Source organism: Diabrotica undecimpunctata, chromosome 2, assembly GCF_040954645.1.
Source record: "Diabrotica undecimpunctata isolate CICGRU chromosome 2, icDiaUnde3, whole genome shotgun sequence".
In the NCBI taxonomy this organism is placed as follows: Eukaryota; Metazoa; Arthropoda; class Insecta; order Coleoptera; family Chrysomelidae; genus Diabrotica; species Diabrotica undecimpunctata.
Genome location: NC_092804.1, coordinates 101,917,151 through 101,933,504, shown reverse-complemented (window position 1 = coordinate 101,933,504; position 16,354 = coordinate 101,917,151).

The following is a 16,354-nucleotide window of genomic DNA, read 5'->3' as shown; positions in this document are numbered from 1 at the left end:
TATAGATAGCATGTGAGAAGAAATTTCAGATAGACCAACATGTGAGAACTGCTTCACACATTGCAAAAAAAGGAAAAATAGGAGGAAAACATCAAACTTCAATGGCTAAATGTTTCCAATCTACTTCAAAAAAATTAGATGAGCAAGAAACTTTTAATGAAGACTTGTGTCGCGCATTAGTGTCTGCAAACATACCGCTTTCAAAAATAGCAAATGTAAATTTTAGTTCGTTTCTAAAAAAATATTGCAAACTTAATGTTCCAAGTGATCGGTCTCTAAGAAGAAATAATGTGAACGGGCTATACTCGTCAGTGTTAATTAATATTAAGGAAGAAATTGCAGATAATTATTTTTACATATCTGTAGACGAAACCACTGATTCCTCAGGAAAGTATATTGCTCATTTATTGATTGGTGTTCTTAAAGAAGATACCTTACCAAAATCTCATCTTATTTCATGCCAGCAACTTGAGAAAACAAATGCTTTAACAATTTCGCGTTTTATACAAGAAACATTAGCAACTTTTTTTCTTTCGACAACTATTCCTTCTAATAAATTACTGCTTATTTTATCGGATGCTGCTCCTTATATGGTGAAAGCAGGACAAAATTTAAAAATATTTTTCCCAGATTTAATACATGTTACTTGTGTAGCGCATGGATTAAACAGAGTTGCAGAGGAAATACGAAAAAAGTTTCCTCTTGTAAATACCATGATATCCAGTGTCAAAAAAGTATTTCTTAAATCTCCTATAAGAATTCAACTTTATAAAGAAATGCTACCTAACATTCCTCTTCCACCACAACCTATTTTAACGCGATGGGGAACATGGTTAGAAGCAGCTAATTTTTATGCAGATCATTTTGTTAAAATAAAGAACATAATTGATACGTTAACAGATGAAAGTTCCCAATCTCTTTTGGATTCTAAACAAACTTTTCAGAGTAACTTGCTTCAACAAGAACTTTCATTTATAAAATCAAATTTTAGTTTTGTTCAAAAAACAATTACTCAGTTAGAATCACCAAAACTGTCATTGTTCGAAAGTACAGCAGTAATAAAAGAATTTGCGTCCTGTTGTCGGAACGTTAGAGGTAATATTGGAAAAGATATTTTAAAAAAATTTGAAGCTACTATGGAAAAAAATAAAGGTTACCATATTCTTTCTGAAGTAGTCAGTGTTCTAGCTGGAAATATTTCGGAAACAATTAATTTACAACCAAATGTTTTGGTTAGTTTGAAAAATGCTCCCGTTTCATCAGTTGATGTTGAACGAAGTTTTTCCATATATAAATATATGTACTCAGACAGAAGCCACAAGCTTTTGTTAGAAAATTTTGAACACCACTTGGTCATTTATTGTTACCATAATTCTAAATAAATTTATTCATACTTAAAAATGATGTAGTTACTTAAAATAAATGTAAATCTTAATGAATAGTAGGAAATATTTAGTTCTGTACACTTTTTTTTAAATAAAATTGTTACTATTTTCCGATTTTTTTATTTATTTGTATGCATATTTTGTAAAATATTTGCATATTTTCGGGTAAACACGTGCATATTTATGCGCATATTTTCTACATTTTTATTTGCATATTTGCCGAAGTCTAATTATTAAAAACCTATTTTTGCTACTACGGAAAACAACTTTAGTTAACTCTTTAAATAATTATCCAGTTCTTGAAAATTTTATTAGATTTTAAACACTCTCATAGCGTTCTACAAAAAATATTACTGCTAAAATTTATACAGATTAGATTGTACATATACAGGTTGTTCAAAAACTCTGCTGACAAACGAAGACTGGGGATTCCTCAGATAATTTTATGATAATTTACCCCAATTGATCTAGTCCGAAAATGCTTGCTAAGGAAGCTAGAGCTCTTTGAAGATGGTTTCTTGTAATAATTAGTTTTTGTTTAATATCTCTAGAACGCTTTGGTTTAGAAGAACGAAAACTTGTACGATTATGTATTGTCCAGAGTTGAATCGATTGCACTAATGGCGAATTTGTAGTACCGGTCATAAGCGGCCGTTTTGGGTAGGTCAACGGTTATTTTAACGCATAACTTTTACTGTTTATAACTTTTAAGCGTTCTGGATACTAATTATTTGATTTTCAGTTATTCTAGTACTAAAAAGTACTTATAGGTTTTAAGTCGGTAGGATACGCCATTTTCGAGAAAATTTATTTGAAAATTTTTCATTTTTTAGTCATGACCATGAATGTTAAATTAATATTTCGTGCACTGGTTGGCTTTGAACTATTAACAGAAGTTGACGTTTTTATTCTCAAATTTTGTCAGTTCGTGAAGTTTCCCTTTTAGTTTTTTTACTCTGTGGCATTCAAACACAACCATTTCAATTCAACAAAAATGGTTTTTACCAATGAGGAATACCCTGATATAAATTTACTTTATTGCGAAATTAGGTGTAACGTTCAAGCAGTAACGTAGATACGCTGAAAAAATTCCCAATTGTGAGCGTCACATTTACTTGACGTTTACAGCTCTTTATTAACGATTAAGAGAAACAGGTTCACAGGTTCCAAAAAATAATGAAACAGGGCGACATATTAATGAAACAGCAGCACATGAAGATGTTATTTTAATTTAAGTTGAGGAAAATACAGAAATTGTCGTTCAAAGGCTATCTACCATGTATTCCACAATTTCAAAATCTTCCGTAGGATATATCTTACACAACAAAAATTGCTATCCTTTTCATTTTATAAAGGTACAAGTACTGCTACAAAAAGATTGTCCTGTTTGTAAAGAAGTTGGTAGATGGTTATAAAATCAGAAAGATCAAAATAAAGATATTTTCAGATAAATTTTGTTTTGTAAAGAAGCTACATTCACAAAAAATGGTATTTTTAGTGTACATAACGCATACTATTATTCGTACGTTAGTGACAATCTCCACGTTCTTCAATAATTTAAGCATCAGCATAGGTTTAGCATAAACGTCTGGATAGAAGTAGTTGACGATTATCTACTTGGACTCTTGAATTTCTTGCTCGTTTAAATGGTGTTGATTACTTATATTCGAAATATTCGGCAAAAAGTATGGTTTCTGCATGATGGTGGTCCGGCCACCTTTAGCAGGAATGTACAAGACTTTCTTGATAATAACTACGGAAACCATTGGATTGGAAGAGGCGGTCCAGTTGCTTGGCCAGCAAGGTCGCTGAATTTGAATCCTTGCAATTATTGTGTTTGAATATATATAAAAGCATTTGTTTATTTCATTCCGATAAAAAATCGTACACCACTCTGATTAAGGATAAAAGATGCTTGAAACGAATTTAGAAAAAACTTTGGAATTTTTGCAAGAATTCGGCGTATAACAAAATTCCATAAAAAAGCCATATAGACTAATGGTCTGCACATGGAACACATTTTGTTACTATCTACCTTTGTAGAAAGTGCCAAAATTTTGGCATTATTTGAGACATTATTGGGACTTTTCGGTTTCGGGAAATAACTGTTATATCGTTCTATTGATTCCGATTCAGATGTAAAAAGTTTGATTAATTTATGCTCCAATGCCATAATATATGGCTTTTATTTCATCAAAGCAATATCAAGCTTTGCCGAAAGCTACAAAAGCTAAAATCAATAATTTTTTTTAAATATGCCCTTTTAAACTCATGGAAACCAGTAAAGCTTACAATGTTTACATACGTTTCAGTCGCTGTTTATTGCTATTTATAGTTGAAATATGCAAAACCAATACAATTACTGTAAGTAAATATGTTATAATCAAATAAATGGATGTTACGCACTATACGTATAAATATTATTAATTAGTATTATTGAAATATGCATTTTGAAAAAATATATTGAGTCGTAGGCGAAAACTATAAAATTAAAACCAAAAAATTGTATATCGATTTCAAAGAAGAGTTTAAGGTTCAATGAATTTTTAATTACTAGAATTCGACTTTGTCTTTTACATTTAAACTTCATATTCGGAAACTATGTATTATGAAATAAAAAATATATAAAATTAAAAGGAAATTATGTCGCCCACTTTTTCTACTTTTTGTGTTAGAAATCAACTATATTTCTTTATTGAGCCTTTAATGAACCTCATTAACCCAGCGCCAGTGTGGTAGACTAAAATGTAAAAACCTGTGTAGTGGGGTATCAGATACCCCAAATTAAAAAAAAAATTTAATAAAAATTTTTACACATTTTTAGAAAATTTATATTTCAACATATAACAAACTTAAATCAAAAGGAACTAGTGCTTAGAAACAAATTGCAAACTAAATACTTAAATATTCCAAAAAAAGTCTCATTTTATAGCATAAAAAAACCTCACACTCATTTTTTCTCGATTATAAAAAAAAATCAGAGAACTAGTAAAAATAAATGAATGTTTGTAAAAACCATAGCATACAGAATACATTTGATTTATTTTTAGCTAAATAGCAAGAATCACAATGCACCACCGAATGCTCTAAACATATAGCTTTTTTACAAATCACACAAATATAAAAAGTCTTTCTGTCATTTTTTCTGGGGCAAACATTACATATTTTGGCTACTTTCATTCGTTTACCTGATTGCACTTAATCATTTGTTACAGTTCCTTCAGGATGGACTTGTAAATTTCGCGGAAGCCTTAAGTTGGTAGACCGAATTTGTTTGTATTCTGTTAGTAACAGTATTGCTAATAATTTCAAAAATTCCCTTCGTTTTGACTGAAAATCGCCAGTATTTTGTTGATAAATGACTCTAGCATTTATACCTGCACAGTTGAGTATCGTATAAAAAATTGCAATGGGCCACCTTTTGCTATTACGTGAAACATCGTATGAAGCCGACAATTCATCTACCACATCTACCCCACATTTTGTAGAGTTATAAAAAGAAATTATTTCTGGTTTCTTACTTTCGCCAGTATTATCGTCAATATCAGAAGTCTGGTGTAAAGTTGACATAAAAAGAACTACTTTTCTTATTTTTTGGTACATGTGAAACTAACGTTATACTCTCTTGAAATCCGAATTTTGAGGAATATACTGGCCTGTTCCTAGATGTTATAAAACTTTCAGGTATTTGCCTTTTGTTTTTCCTACAGTTTCAGTAGACGTCAGTTGATGATTTTTTAAAAGCTTCAGCATCAGCTCATAACTTGTGAACCATATTATCGAATGTTACATTTAGTTTGGTTCCATATATCAGAGTTACAAGTCTGAGAACTACGTCGCTAGGTTTATTGCTCAATTGGAAGGGTCCCTCTGGCTGCAATTCCACGTAATAGTTCTAAATTCAAAACATAATATGATTTTGCATCAACGAGAGCGAATATCTTTAATCCGTATCGTGCAGGCTTTTTCAGCATATACTGGCGAAAACAACAACGGCCCCTAAATATCTCCAGCTTTTCATCAATAGTAAGGTACTCGCTTGGCGTATAGATGTCTTGGCTGTTTTGCACAAATATTTCGAAAATTGCTCTAATTGCAGTCATTTTATCGAGTTTTTTTCTTTCTTCTCGATTTTCTATATTGTCAAAACGTAGACAAAACTGTAAAAAATTAATTGTTGTAAAGACATCGTCTCTCTAAATAAGCTTATTCGGGTTCCATCGGTAAACCAAAGATCTTCTAAATTAAGCCGAGCAGACTTGAACACCCCAGCCAAGTACAATAGTCGAAAGAATGCTCTTATTTCAGTTGCATTGGTTTCGCGAACTGCATACTGATGGTTTTCATCGTAGTAAGTGGACTTGCTTCGTATTTTTATATTAGTCCAAGTTACGATATCATCCATCATACTAGGTGTAAAAAGTAAATTGAAACATTCCACGGGAGTTTTCGCCATTTTTGTATTTCGTTTTACACCTGGTAAATGCGTAATGATATTTACTGAGCGTGTTCTTACATTTATATAAAAGCATGTTGATGACAATTTAGTGCCATCCTTACCTACGTAATGTTTCTTTTGACTCTCCTGTCCTTGCCCCAACAGTTTATTTTCGATTTCTATATCAGCCACCGACTGTTCTAATTCAATAGCATCTTCCCCGCTGTCAGAGTTGTGGCTACTGTTGTCTTCATTGTGGGATTCGTTCTCGCTTGCAGATCTAATTACTACATCATCATCTTGAGAATCGTCCCATAAAGCTTGAAGCCTCGCCTGCTCCCCTTCATATCGATAAGCCATAATCTAGAACAAAAACATAAATAATTTATGTATAAAATTTCACATTTTCATTAAAAATAAATAATTTCAACGGAATTTATATAAAAATGTGAATGCCCAACTTAAACAATACTACCATAAATATATTAACTTACCTGTGTGGTGGGGTATATGATATCCAACGACGTTTGGATCAAAACAGCGATGCGTGCGTTCACTTCCAAAGTAAATCAACAACTGCGAGAACTCCTTTAAGGTTTTAATGAAAGGTACTGAAATGCCTGTCGCGCTAATTTACCGATAAAAATATTGGCGCTAATTTTAAACTCACTGGGGTATGTCATACCCCACGACACTGGCGCCGGGTTAATGTGTATATTCAGGGTATTTACAAGAATCTTCTATAAATCCATGTTTCAAAGGCTGCATGTGAAGTTAATAATTAGATAATATATTTCTCATGTTGTTAAATGCTGATCTTGCCTGTCCTTTTCGAGATCTAATATCTAAATTAGAGTCCAATTTTAGCCAGAACCCAGTTATCTATATCCATAATTTCTACATATTGCTATTGTCTGTATTATATTATTTCTCTTACTAATAACCATTGTCTTTGTTTTGGTAGTATAACTAGTATATATTTTAAGGCCTAATGGATTTTTTTACTAAGTTACCTAGTTTAAAAGTTGCTGTATTTTATACCTTAGTTATTGTTGTTTAGACCATAGGTTGTTATTTGAGACGTCATTTATTGTAATACCATGGTCTCAATCTTGTAAAGCTTATTGAGAATATGTCGTAAATATATGTTAAATAAAAAATTCGTTAGCACGCAGCCCTGACCGACTTTTCAACAGAAAATAAACAGAAAAGCTTAAAGTAACGGGAGTAGATTAGGGTAACTTAATAATTAATACAGAATTCTTCTGGCATCAGGGAGCTTAAGTAAGGGTGGGGAGTAGCATATCGAAGGAGATAGCCATAAGAATGGTAGTATGACAGCAATGTATACTATTTCTTCTAGTCTTTAGACTATATTCGGACAAATTCTTCGCCGAAGCTAACGAAGATACTAGTGCTGTAGTAAAAATCAACGGCACAATAATTAATAATATAAGATATGCGAACGATACAGTCGTCATTGCCAACAATATTTTCCTGAACTTCAGCAATTGATAAACAAAATTGTAAAATGCAGCAACTGGCTGCATTAAGGCCTACATGTAAATAAAACTAAGACGAAATTAAATATTTTCTCGAAAATCCAAACACCAGCTGTTCTTAGAATATACAAGACTATCGTTGAACAAATAATGTCCATCAGATAACTGGGTGCAGTATTCAACAGCAGTTTTGAATCTACGAAAGAAATTCTGTTAAGAATTAAACAGGCTAGACAAAGGTTTATTGGTATGAAGAACTTCTTTATGAGTTGTGAGCTAGTGAACTGAGAATCCGTATGCTACGTTGCTATATGTTTCTAATCCTTTTCTATAGATGAGAGAGCTGGACTGTCAACCATATGGAGAAACCAATTAACGTTTTCGAAATATACCTTTATATAAGAATATACGATATAAGATAAGAATATAAGATAAGAAATATAATATAAGAATATTACGCATTTTATGGATATAAAAAAAAAACAAATGTCGAGCTGAACAGAATGCGTAAGAACAAAGAGGTGATGCAAATGATCAAAGAGTCGTAAGCTAATTAATATTGGACACTTAATGTGACTGGATAGATATGAAATACTTCGGTTAATCATCGAAGATAAAATTATGGCGAAAGCGTCAATATTAGACAATTCCTGGCCCAAGGATCTACACAGATGTCTCGGCAAAACATAATCGGTAATCTTCAAAGGCGACATTCTACGTTTAACTATTACTAATTGGATCGCCAACCTTTAAAACTGACGGTGCCTGCGCAATGAAAAAAAAAGAACTGCTAAAAATATCTCTCTAAACATGTCTTAACATGATTATTAAGATAGTTGTTTTTTCTTTTAAGAAAGGGTTTCGTGATTGCATCTATGTAATAAAAAAGAAAAGTCTTTTTGCCCTTGTTTTTTGTAAGATACAAAGTTCAAAGGTTTATTTTTTACATAGAAAACAGCACACTTCAGGAATTTGTTAACAAATGTCTTAAGGTATTTTTGTTAAGCTAAATAATAAAGGTATCTCCAAAAATTAATCAATAATACTTTTTTAGTTTTATTTTTTATTATTGGATAGTACCATTAATTTTGCTAATTTAACCTTGATATGTATTGCATGATAAGCAAGTGTTCTGCCTATGGTTATTATACCCAATTATACTAATACACTACGAATATATATTTTCGACGACCATATTTATTATCCGAAAATAGTTTTGGATCGATAAATGCTAGAACCAATATATATATATATATATATATATATATATATATATATATATATATATATATATATATATATTTTAAATTTGGACTTTATGGTTTAATATTAAATACTTCCATCTTTCTTAAAATAATATACGTTTCTGTATTTATATAATCACGCTAGCTGGAAACTTTTGGCTGTCGAACATATGTAGAGTATACACAAACAGCAAGCGAGTTGGCATCTACTTTTCTTATTTTCCATGTTAGCGTCGTTGTTTGTCTGAGACTAAGTTATGTGGTGTGTTGAATGTTTTGATTACATTAAGATGAGGTTTATCAACGCGTTCTTGATGCAACTAACCGAAAAGCTAAGTTAAACTTGAATCTGATGATTTTACTGGAAAGGGCGGTTAGTAATTCAAGGATTAAGCTGGAAGCTGACAGACTTTGATAATATTTAATTATTTACATGCTTAGTAACATTCTAAGTCATCAAATTTAAATACAATATAGGATTTTAAAGAAATACACAATAAAATTCCGTCTCAACACAAGGTAGATAGTATATCTATCGTGTGTGTTATAAAATGTTCAGAAGAATGGAAAACGAGTGAACTAATTCTACCATTCAAAAAAGGAGTTAAAATCAGCCAGAAAACTACAGTGGAATAAACTTGTTAACTACTGCCCTAAAACTTCAACTAAAATTTTACAAGTATTAATAAATCAGAGAATACATTTATAGTATATTTGAAGAATAAGCTGGAGTAAATTCTCAGAAAAAAAACTAAATTGTTAAGCATATTTTAGTACGTGTGCTTTTCGTACAACGTCAATATTTTAGCTTATTTTACGTTGGGTTTGACTATTTAGATAGAAATTTTTCCATGTCACATGGACTATCGTAAAATTTAAATACCTGCTATTGTTAGAACTGTGTGGGCTAGGGATTATTCAGCTGGTCATGGACGTACGTTAAGGGTATTATATTATTCGTTTCGGTTTGTTAGATATTTAAACCCTTTTCAAAGCATAATATATTTATATAAATCTGTTTATTTTAGTAACGTTATTTATAGTTATTTTTGTCGTTATGGTAATGACCCATTAAATAACAAGAAATAAAGAAACTCTTTCAATACATAGGTATTTAGTTAATGGTCTTTTGATAGTTTAGATAGAAAATGTCGATTAGAAAAAGATGGTTTCTGATAAATGTGAACGCTATCTTAAATAGTATAAATTTCGATTTTGTTTGGAAAACCAATGATTAATAAAATGGTTAATGGTCTTTAAATAGTCATTCATTAATATCAGAAAATTTTTGTTTAGTCGACTATAAGCGAGTGAAGAAATCTAACACAGTTGTTTTTTGCAAGAGTGAATAGTGAGTTTATAGAATATGCAATTAACGTGTGATTATACACCAGTTAAAAAAAAGTTGAATCATTTATCACTTATCGAAAAGAGTGTTATCCTTAATGTCTACAATTATTTTAAGCAACACAATCCTTCCAATACTTTTGATAGTATAGTTGAAATTTCGTCTAAAGTAATGGGATATTCAAAATCAACGGTATATAACATTTTAAAAGAGGAAAAATCAGTTGGTATAACTTATTTGGGGAGCCACCCAAACCGAGACCACGAAGACTAAAATTGTCGAAAGTGAATGTGGATGAATTTTTCACAAATTCAATTTGTAGAATGGTCCACTCATTTTTTTTTAACTTTAGATAAAGTTTTACAAGCCATTAGCGACGATACCGATTTACGCACAATAAGTAGAGACAAACTTTGGAAAGTTTTGCATGAGTTAAACTTTAAGTACATTTATTATTTGGATGAAACGTGCGTTAATAAAGGGCATACTGTAGGGAGAGTTTGGAAAGACAAAACTATAAAAACATGTCGACAAGTATTTCTAAGGAACCAACAGGTAAAGGTCGATGATTAATTGTTACCATATAGGTAGTATGAATGGATTTCTTAAGGAGGGTTTACTTTTGTTTGAATCAAAAAAGACCTGTGATTATCACGAAGAGATGAACGGAGACGTGTTGGAAGAATATTTCGAACAGATGATTGAATTCATACCTAAAAATTCAGTTATTTTGATGGACAATGCAAGTTACCACTCTAGTTTAATTGAACGGTTACCAACTACTCAATGGAGAAAAGATGAAATTGCAATGTGGTTAACTTCTAAGAATTTAATCTTTGACGATACAATGACAAAAGCAGAATTATTAGAGCTTGCTAAAATTAATTACACTATTAATTAATTAATTAACCAAATTATGAAAAATATGTCATTGAGGAGATAGCTAAAAAACGAGGAATTAAAATACTTTGCCTACCACCGTATCATTGCGAGCTAAATCCGATTGAATTAGTATGGGCCGAAGTTAAAGGTAATGTTGCTCAAAATAATACAACTTTTAAATTGTCAGATGTTACTATTTTTTTCATAAATCAATATCCGAGATAACGACTAAACATTGGTAAAAATGTATTAATCACGTTATAAATATTGAGAAAAATATGTGGGAGCTTGACCATATAATAGATAGCAGTATAGAACCTATATTAATTCATCCCGGATCGGATAACACTTCGTCTGAAACAGAATATGAGGAAGCTTAACTTTAAACTGTAGCTCAGAAATTTATTTTACTAATTACCGTCAACTTCATTGTTTATTTTTTATTGCTAATATAATTTCCATTCTTATTTCCAATATTATTAGTATTAAGAATATTATTATTTATTAATAGGAATATATAAAAAACTTACAGTTTTTGTGTATGTATTTTACGTTTCAGTATAATTTATTGTATTTTATTATTTTGTATTAACTGTATGTTTCACAAATAATAGAATTTTTATTCTTTTATGTGTATCTTTTTATTTTAAACCAGTATTGGATTGGATTAATTTCTTTGTTCTAAATATCCAAATAAATTTAACGCAAACTTTTCTTTTAAGATTACGTTTTAGCTAGAAGATGTGCACGCCTATGTATTTCGAGGTTCGAAGATGAGTATTCTGAGAATTTACTTCAGCTTATTCTTCAAATATACTATAGCAGATCAACAACAGGGTTTTCGTAGTAGAAGATCGTGTAGAGATGCAATATTCCTTATAAAGCAAATTACTGAGAAATCACTAGAGTATAACAGACCAGCATTTCTGTGTCTGTAATTGACTTAAAGAAAGCGTTTGACAGAGTGAGACGCAAATATGTAATCCATTTTCTGTGTAATAGAGAAGTTCCCCTAAATATTATAAAAATGATCAAAAACATCTAACGAAATCACAAAATGGAAGTCAGAATAGATGGACAACTTACAGAACTTATAGAAGTATGCAGCGAAATACGACAAGGAGACTCATTGTCATCATCATAAAAATCATAAAAAGTAAAGGAACAGTTTACAGAATGGAAAATAAAGAAATAAAAATACTCGGTTACGCAGACGATGCAATATTGATAGCCCAAGATGAAGATAGTCTACAAAGATTAGTCCACAGATTTAACATAAAAGCAAAAGAATTTAATATTACAATCTCATCTCAAAAAACTAAAACAATGGTAATCAGCAAAAAATCAACCAGATGTAGAATAGAAATTGATGACATCAGCATTGAACAAATAATGGGAGTAAAATACCTTGAAATTACGCTGTTCAGCTACAGAGACCTGGACAAAGAAGTGAGAGGTCAAGTACAAAAAGCAAATAGACTAGCCGGATACCTTAATAATACTATATGGCAAAACAGACACATTAAGACTAAGATAAAGTCAGGAATTTATAAAGTCAGTGTAAGACCAATAATGACATATGCCTCAGAAATAAGACCCGACATAGCCACAATACAAAGGCTACTGAAAACGGCAGAGATGAGAGTACTGAGAAGAGTAACAGGAAATACACTGAGAGATCGAAAGAGAATTGAAGACATAAGAAGACAATATGACGTACAGTATATAAATGAATGGACACAAAATAAAAAAAAGAATGTAAAAACCCGATCAGAAGTTTGGCAGATGAAAAATACGGTCTTCGGACAAAAAATCGTATACACATGCAATATTAGTCAATTTTCTTGAATATCATAAAAACTATTAAAAATATCTACCAAAACAATACGTTGGAACCAATAAACAACTTATGCAACCTATAGATATAGTCAACGAAATACGATAGGGAACCGCTGTACCGCTAGGTTTAACCTGGGGACCACAGAAGAAGGGGGAACACAAATCAAAATACACTCAAATGCAAATAGCACAATATTAATAACTCAAAATTAAGATAGTCTGAAAAGATTAGTCGACAGACTCAACACAAAAACAATCATTTCAAATCAGAAAACCAAAATCATTTATGGAAGTTAAATGCCTTGGTCTTCAGCTAAGAAAACCTAGAAAAGAAGTTTAAATACAAAAAGCAAGTAAACTGACAGGATATCTTAATAACATTTTATAGCGAAACTGACATATAAACACGGACATAAAACTAGGAATGTATTAATTCAGTATAATAGCAATAATATCGTATACATCTGAAACAGTACCCTACATAGCCACAACATAAAGAGTATAAGAAACGGCGAAGATCAGAATAATAAGAAGAATTGCAGGATAGACGATTAGAGACCGAAAGAGGAGTAAAGATATCAGAAAAAATGTAACGTTCACTGCAACAATGTAATGTAAAGTATGAACAAGTGTAAAACAAAGAGAAAAAATTAATGTAGAGAAAAGTAAGGTAATCACAGAAGTAGAATAAGCGAGACCAGAGTGGTCAACATGACAAAAAATAAATTATCAAACTGTAGAAAAAGTATCGATTGATACTTTTTGCGAAAAAATTGGAATAACAACCAACCTTCCTTAGAGGTATAAGGGTGCGTTCATTATGGAGACCATCGCATTGTATCCTCTCCTAAAGCATAGTACTGATAGTGAACGCTCGAATTTAAAATAAAATGCATTTATTTTACCTGGCATCGATACGATGGTCGCAGTAAGTCTCGGTGGTCGGCACTTCGTAATGTCGATCGTAGAGTACTAGGGATGAGAATCGAAAAAATATTAAGCTGGAATATTATGGTCCAAGTCCATGGTCCGATACCTGGCTCCAGGCTGGGCGCTGCGCTTTGACGGTGAAATGAAAACAAGGCATTTATTTTACGTGGCGATGATACTATGATACCATCCTATGATCCGACCGAGGATCGGCGCCTCGTTATGAATGCACACTAAGTCTGCCAAGGAACAAGCAAAATTGGTTATAGCTAGTAAGAATAAGCAATAGTCAAGTTTTAGGTTTTTCACATAATTATAAGCCTACTGCAGCAAAGGTTAATGGCAGAGCTGCTGGCTTAGCTTCCTGGCTTTCTTGATTCTCGGTGTTTCAGTTATACAATGATATTAGAGATCATACTTTCTATAGGCCAGAGTTTAAATATGTTCTTAAATATGTCCTTAACTTGGTCTAACCAAGTTAGTAAAACACAGGTTAAATTTAAATAGAAATATATTCTGAATAAAAAGATAACACATTAAATCAGTTTCTTTTGAACAATAAAAAAAGTAAAGTTCGTGTAACCTTCTGGCTAAAGTCTAGTGTTGGGGTTTCCAGGTCGCGCAAGCGTCCCTAACTTAACGACTACTTTCGTAGTCGGGACTGACGGCTTTAAGTGCCCTCCGAACCACGGTGGCAGCACAGTTAAATTAGAAATTAAAAATTATGTCGGTGCCGGGATACGAACCCGGGTCCTTCAGCTTGTTAAGCCAGTAACATAGCCACTAAGCTACGGCTGCCACAGCTAGTGGAAGGTAATGGAAGTGCGTGCGTACAGAGTGCTGGTAAGCGACGGCTATAGCTTACGATGCACATCATTACAACCTACAAGTAAAAAACCAAACACACTAGTATGTCTCAAACATAGCCAACATCTCAAAAAATATAAGCAAAATATAATAAATATATAAATTAAAAAAGACCATTATATGGACGTTGCAGGAGAACACAGCCTATATGATGTAATAAGCCTTAGTCGAGAAATATTATATTAACTATTCCAGCAAAAAAAAAACCAGTAATATCCAGAAGGTTGTGGGATGTAAACAAAAATATGGAATACAAGTAATCTGGCTAGCAAAGTAAGATAAAAACTCTAGTAGATGTGGAAACGCAATGAAAACATTCCAAGAACAGCGTACTAAAAGCGGCAGAGCATAATGTGATTAGAAAACAAGAAAACAAGAAGAGAAGCATCAGAAGGCAGAGTGGTTTGACACTGAATGTAAATAAAATATTACTTACTTACTTACTTAGTCCTAAGCCTTTCCACCGTTAGGTGTAAGGCAGGTGGGGTTAAGATTTGCACTGTTGTCTCCATGCTATTCGGTCTTGTGTTAGATTTCGTGCACTTTCCCATGTCAAACCCTACTTCTCAACTTCTTTTCTGATTTCGTCTACCCGCCTAACTCTTGGTCTTCCTCGTTTGTTTTTCCCTTGCATTCTCGTTTCAAACACTCGTTTTGTTAATCTTTCATTCAACATTCTACACACGTGCCCGAACCATCTTAGTTGCCCCTCTACTATTTTTTCGTTTATTGGTTCTAGTTTTAGGTTTTGTCTGATTGTTTCGTTTCGTATTTTGTCTGTCCTCTTTCTGTTTGCTATTTTCCTCAGGAACCTCATTTCCATAGCATTGACTCGAGATTTTTGTCTCCCAGTCAATGTCCATGACTCGCTATTATAGATGATTGTAGGTCTAACTACTGATTTAACGACTGCCATTTTTACCTTCTCCGGTATTTATTTTTTCCCCAAAAATGGTGTTTTTATAGTGTTAAATAAGCTTCCTGTTCGTCCCATTCTCTCATTTATTTCCGTGTCTTGTTTACCGTTTGATTCAATTATTGCTCCTAGGTATTTAAAATGTTCCACTTGTTCTAGTTGTTTTCCGTTTAATTGTATTGCGTGTGTCTTTCTCTTATTTGAAATTATCATTGTTTTTGTTTTCTCTATATTTACTTTCATATTTATGTTTAACAGTTCTTCTTCAAGGATTTCAAGGTTGTTCTGTAGGTCTTCTCTGTTTTCTGCTATCAAACCATGTCGTCTGCAAATAGAAGCTCTGATAGTTGAGTCTGTTTCATTTGTCAGTATCCTAATGTTAGTTTTCTCATTCTTCTCTTGGCTTTCTTTATTGCTTCATCCAGTACCACTGAGAAGAGCAGTGGGCTCAACACGCATCCCTGTTTGACGCCTTGACTTGTAGTAAATTCTTTGGATTCCTCGTTGTTGGTTCTCACCGTATTTGTATTATTATTATACATATCTTTTATTACATCAATTGTTATCCTGTCAACTCCTCTTTCCTTTAATGTCCTCCATACGTCCTTTCTTTGTATTATGTCAAACGCCTTTTCCAGATCAATAAAGCATATATGTATTTCTCTATTTTTATTGATTACTTTCTCACTTATTTGTCTTATTGTGGATATGTGGTCTTTCGTGCTTCTGTCCTTCCTGAATCCACATTGTGTATCTTCCATAGTTGGTTCTATTTGGGTTTTTATTCTTGTTTCTATTATTCTTGCGAATACCTTCCCAGGAATACTTGATATAGTAATACCTCGGTAATTATTACAGTTTCTCTTGTCGCCCTTTTTGTGTATTGGTAGTATAATGTCTTTCTTCCAGTCCTGTGGTGTTTCTGCTCTCTTTATGATATCATTCATTAGTTCTTTCATGCTGTCCACTCCCTCTATTCCCATGAATTTATATTTCCGGGGTG